Below are 6696 nucleotides of genomic sequence, written 5' to 3' on the forward strand. Positions count from 1 at the left end.
CGCATCTATAATGGAAAAAAAAACCATCAAATGAAATTTTATATTTTTCAGAAGAAACTAAAATCTGAAGGCAGAATTATGATTTGAATATTTTTAAGCCCGTACATAGAAAAAATACGGGGGGAGGAGAGAGATCTCTTCAACTTGAAAATCATTGATAATATCTCTTGTATAATTTTTGTTTATTTTTGGGACTTTTTTGAAGTTTTTGGAATTTTTCTTTCCCGTTTCCCGAAAAGACAGGCCTTAAATTTTTAGACTTTTTTTTAAAAATATTTTAAAAACATTAAAAGGTATTTTCTTCCATCGACTGCTTGTTAGGATTTCACAAAGTGGCTTCAAACGCTACCACTGAATCTTGGAATGTGGCCGATATTACATTATTTTAGGTGAACCATAATCATTGGTACCCGTTCTTTCAGATGCATTTTCGAGTTGCAATCGGTTAGCATTTCTTTTACTTCTACGGTATATCGAACTAAAGCAGTGTTTCTCAACCAACGGGCCGCGACCCGGTATCGGGCCCTGGAATAAGTCAAACCGGGCCGTGAGTGATTCATCGTTTAATTTTTTTCCCATTCATTTCCCATTAATCATGCTTATGACCGGGCCTTCCACTCGAAAAAAAAAACTCAACCGGGCCGCGAGCTTCCAAAGGTTGAGAACTACTAAACTAAAGCGTCTTAATACCTATATTCTAGGAGTTCTTGATCGAACAAAAAAACGGCGGCTCTAGGCTGAGTAGCCTATGCAGTAGCCAAAAAAAAAAAAAAAATATATATATATATAATATATATAAAACTTTATATATATATCTACTCTATAATATAAAACCACGAACTCGAAAAGGGCCTGTTTCTAAGCAACCGAAATTAGTGACGATTTTATGTTACAGAAATGGGTGACGGAAATCTGTTACGTTTTTGTGTTACGGAAGTCGGTTACGATTTTGGGTCAAGTATTCATTTAACTCTAGCATATATCGGAACCCATTTGCTCCATCGGGACCATGTTATGTGCATGTACCGAGAGGCTCCCACATCCTACAGCAGGGCCCCTAGGCTGAAATTTAGATCGCGAGCCCCCAAACCAGCTTTTCAGGGGCCCCTCTGTGGTTAATTTATAGTGTGAAAAATCAAAAAGTGATGGGAATCGTTCCTGCCTTTGTCATCCCTGCCCTTGTGGGCATGAATATGTATAATATACATATACATACCTCTCGGCATGAATATGTATAATATACACATAACACCAGGGCTCCCAACACACAGGGTCGGGGTACTCGGGGGGGGGATTGCACGTATACCTTCATGGGGAAGTTAAAAGTTTTCATTTCCAGGGGTCCTTGATATGGATCTCATTGTTTTTTTGCTGCTTTAACGTTGAAAAATTTGCGATAGTGGAAGCCCGAGATAAAGCCAGTCTGGGGCCCCACTAAAAGTATGCGAATTGGTGTCCCGGGTAATTGGTTGGGGGCCCTGGATTTTATTCGTTGGTAAAACGAAAACAAGTGAAAATTTTTTATGGCACTCTCAGCGGGGGATGATCGACAAGCTTTCAAGTCCAGGCCCCATATTTACAGGTTTCATTTTGGGGGGCCCTGGATGAATCTCACTTTTTTGTTTTTGTTTAACATAGTAGAATTTGCAACAGCGGAGGACAGAAAAATCCAGTCTGGATTCCCCACTACTGGATGTGGGGCCCTGGATTTCATTCGTTGTAAAATTGATAAAATGAAAAATTTTCTAAGGTTCTAATTTGGGCCCCTGGATTTATCTCATTGATTTTTGTTTAACATTGTAAAATTTGCAACACATCGGCAGCCCGAGATATATCCAGTCTGGCGAGATATATCCACTAAAATTCAGCGAATTGAATCTGTGGACCTCCATGGGGAAGTTTTCTGGGGGTACTTGATGGATCTCATTTGTTTTTGGTTGCTTTATTATTGTAAAATTCGCTTCTACAGTAATCTGGTGCTTTCACACGTCCCTTTCCATAGCATGCTGATGAAGTGGGACGAAATAAACAAGATATGTTGTGAAGAGAAGTGGAGGGGGGGGGGGTTGGCCACCACAAGCGGCAGGGGGGCAAAGCCCCCCTAGTATATATATATATATATATATAAAGTTTTTCTGCAAAAATTTCTCACACTATGAGCGTACTGGACTACATGGTGCACAGAGAAACCCGTGGTTCTTTTAAACGTGATCCTCACGCACTCCGAAGAGATCCGTAAGATCTGTCCAGGAAATTTGTTACTAGACATCGAAGAACCGGGATTCGAACCCAGACTTATACAACCAGAGGTTGGCTCCCTAACTACTGGACTAAAGGAAGGCAATTTTGACCCTAGAGTGGAGGTTATTCATCGATTCCTCTAAACCAGCTTGAAAGCGTTACTTTTGCACAATGGTAACGAAAACCCCTCCATTCCCATCGCTAACGGGGCCCAAATGAAGGAGACATATGAAAACATGAAAGTTTTATTACGGATGGTTCAGTATGAAAGACATGCCCGGCACCTTTGCGGAGATTTGAAAGGCATTGCCCTTGTACTCGGTCTTCAACTAGGATATACCAAATTTTGCCGTTTCTTGTGCTTGTGGGAGATATAGAGCAAAACTATTATGTAAAAAAACAATGGCCACCAAGAAGACAGCTCGTTCCGGGAATCAAAAATGTCGTCAGTTCCGAAGCCGTAGCGGGATGGGAGGACTTGGGGCTCTGGTCTCCCCCACAAAATGTGAGAAAATAACCGAAAAAAGGGCAAAAGATGGCCAAATTTATTGTTTAAAATATCACTGGTTCCCCCTCGAAATGAAAGTGCCCCCCGCCCCCCGAACGAAATTTCTGGCTACGGGCCTGTGTCAATCAGTCCCTGGTGGATCCCCAAAAAGTCTACCTGCCACTTCTACACATCAAACTGGGATTGATGAAAAAAGGAATGAATATATATATATATATATATAGAAATAGCGAAGGGGGGTTTAGCTTTCTAAAAAAACATTCCCACGAGTCAGTGGCTCTAAAATCAAAGAAGGCATATTCGTTTGACCCTCAAATTCGAGAATTAATGACAGTGCCGTCTTAAGGCATGGGTCCACCCGGGCACGGCCCGGGGGCCTCACAAAAATGGGATCTGGTTGAGATTTTCGAAAATTTGCCTGGTAGGGGCCTCAGAAAAATCATTTGGTCCGGAAGCCCATGATGCTGTTAAGACGGTCCTGATTAATGAACGATCCTGAGGTCGATGCCACCCTAAATGAGCAAGAAACGCCAGCATGGGAGTCATTCAAGAAAGTAGTCCAGAACTTTCTTGAATGAAACCTAGGTGACGTCAGCGACGAGCACGGTGAGCGATTCCACCAGGACATATATATCATGGAATCGCGTTATCAAGGCAAGTGGAGTCCAATCAGGCTGGCCGATTACTGTTGGACATTAAAAAGAGATATTCCTGCTGCAAAATACAGAAGAAAATCATGTAAAAATATTTTTTGAACTGCCATTAATCAAGACCGGATTAACCACTAAAGCAAAATAAGCACGTGCTTAGGACATAAGGAAAAAAAAAGCACCACAAAAATTTATGAAAATGTCTTTTTTTATGCGCAATTTTTTTTTCCAGCATCAATCATCCGGCAAAAAATCCTAGAATTTTCGATTGATTGTATAGTTGAAGACCTTCATCTAAAAAGGATGGCACGAATGTAGAAAAACTAAAAATATATTGCAAACTAGGGATAACGTTAATGCTGGGTTTTTTGGAACGAGATTCCGGGCAATTTACATAAAGTAAGCTTGGACCTTCTTCGGCGCCCCTCTAACGTATAAGTCACATCAGAAAACTCGCTGTGTTTCCAGCTTGATGAAATCTGTCAAAAATCACGGTTTTCTCTGCGAATCGTTCAGTTCAGCACGCTCATTGTTTCGAATTTTGCGTAAAACTTTTTTTAAAATTTTTGTAGTTATTTTTCTTCTTCAACCCTGATACAGTGCTCATAGGTTATACAATCTAGAGCAGTGGTTCTCAACCTTCGGAAGCCCACGGCCCGGTTGATTTAGTTTTTGTGAGTGCAAGCCCGGCCATACGCACAACTATGGAAAATAAATGGGTAAAAATGAAACGGTGAACCACTCACGGCCCAGTTTGACTGACGCCAGGGCCCGGTACTTGGCCGTGGCCGGCGGTTGAGAAACACTGGTCTAGAGCCATCCTTTTGTGGTTTTATCTAGAGCCCCCCTAGATATGCGTATAAAGATGCCTTAGTTCGATCCTTACAAGCAGTCGATGGGAAAAAAATATCTTAAAATATTTTCACAATATTTTGAAAAAAAAATCTAAAAATCTAGGATCTGTCTTTATGGAAAATGTGAAAGAAAAATTTTCCAAAAACTTTCCAATGATGTTCTAAAAGAAAAAAAAAATCCATCCGATATCAAAGACTTTGCAAGTAGAAAAAAGAGGGAGGGGAGACTTCCAAAATGTATTGCTTAGAAATATTCACAATATAATTCTGACTTAAACCGAGATTACACTGTAGAAATTTTACAATAATTCTTTCACAAAACTTGACAAATGCAACCAATAAATTTATCAATTACATTCAAACACACAAATGCAACCGATAAATTTTTTGATTCCATTTTTCAAGTTTCATAAAACCAGACCAGACCAGAATAGAATGTAGAGCCGATTCCCATCCAATTGAGTACAACTGCCGGCATACGAAATGGCCAGGGAGGCCTATGAAGAAGGAAAGAAAAAGAATGAGAATGGAGAATAAAATAAAAAAAGAATTGTCAAAATCAATAGTCAGGCTATCAAAATATATGCCAGGGGGATATTGCCACCACAACCAACACATTTCACAACCAGATCCAGGATGCAATCACTGAGCTATGAGGAAAGTTTACTATAATAAGTTTATGACATGAATGTCGCTCTCCACTTGTTAATACAAGATATACGGAAGACTGGATGTTGTGAAGATATTTATTATTTCAGATGTTTATTTTTTTTATTTTTTTTTTTTTTTTAAGGAAGGAAAAATAAACATCTGAAATAATAAATATCTTCACAACATCCAGTCTTCCGTATATCTTGTATTAACAAGTGGAGAGCGACATTCATGTCATATACATAGCCCTCTGGTGGCTCGTCGTCAATGAGCTATTAGCTGATCGGTTTCACCGTCCATTGCACGGTTCCGTTCGGCATATATACGCTCTAGCGAAGGAAAATCTCTATCTCCTCTGTAGTGGTCAGAGCACTCGTCCGGCAATCGAGGGACCCGGGTTCGACTCCCGGTGGAGGCAGAGATGAGTTTTTTCCTTCCTTAAAAAATAAACATCTGAAATAATAAATATCTTCACAACATCCAGTCTTCCGTATATCTTGTATAATAAGTTTACTTATAGCTCAGTGGATACAATACAATACTATCACCAAAATCACCGCTCATAACCATGGTCCCCGTAAAGCGGGGGGGCTGACAGGGCTCTACCCCCTGGGGCCCGGGACAGTTCTCATAATTTTCTGCTTTTTCACGCTATAAATTAAATACAGAAGGGGCCCGTTAAAAGTCTGACCGGGGGCTCGCAAAAGATCCCAGCTTAGGGGCCCCGCTCCAGGATGTGGGGGCCATGCTCATAACAGTTCCGTTCACAGATGAAAAAAAAAAGAGGAGAAAAAACACTGCACGGGGGTCGCAGCGCAAAAAAAGTTTCATGAAAGAACTTTCATGAAGCTTTTACAGTGTAATCCAGCCTTAGACCGGTATTACAATATAAAAGTTCGATAAAATCCCTTTTATAAAACTTAAAAAATCCAACCAATAAATTTTATAGGTTACATTCGAGCAAATGCAACCAATAATCTTATTGGTTGAATTGTTCAAGTTTTATAAAAATACTTTTAGAAAACTTTTATAGTATAATCCCGGCCTTAGATTAGTTACTTTTGAAATATAAAATTTCACTTTTTTTTAGTTAAGGGGCCGGTATTACACTATAAAAGTTTGATAAAACTTGAAAATTCAACCAATAAGCTTATCGGTCACATTTGCTGGAATGTAACGTATGATCTTCATTGGATGGAATTTTTTAAGTTTTATAAAAGAGATTTTATCAAACTTTTATAGTATAATACCGGTTGAAGATTCAATATCGAGTAAAATATACTTGTAGGTATCGGGGGCACCAAAACCATAAAAGTGCTTAGGGCCTTCAAACGTCTTGATCCGGCCCTGCCATTAATATTAGAATTTAAGCTATTTTAAGTTGTAAGCAAATCCGAAAAATATACGTTTTCAAAATTTTAGACGCGTGTTACTCAAAATCTATGTCTGACACAAATTCCGAAAGCAGATTCAGAATCAGTGGGGGAAAATATTATATAAGAATGACCCTATTTGATTAAAGAAACACGAGAAAAGTGAAATTTTGTTTACCAGTGTAACCAACAAAATCAATATATATATAGTCGAATCCCGTTTTAACAAATACCGTTATAGCGAAAATCTCGTTTTAACGAACACTTTTTTAATCCTCCAAATAAGTTCATATAGGAAAAATGCAAATAACTGGAATTCCTTTATAACGAAATTTCGTTAAAGAAATTCCAGTTATTTGCATTTTTCCCATGTGAACTTATTTGGAGGATTAGAAAAAGTGTTTGTTAAAACGAGATTT

The sequence above is a fragment of the Pholcus phalangioides genome, unplaced genomic scaffold, assembly GCF_987345545.1.
Source record: "Pholcus phalangioides strain wild (caught in Gottingen) unplaced genomic scaffold, Ppha-v1.0 ptg000003l_1, whole genome shotgun sequence".
Taxonomy (NCBI): Eukaryota; Metazoa; Arthropoda; class Arachnida; order Araneae; family Pholcidae; genus Pholcus; species Pholcus phalangioides.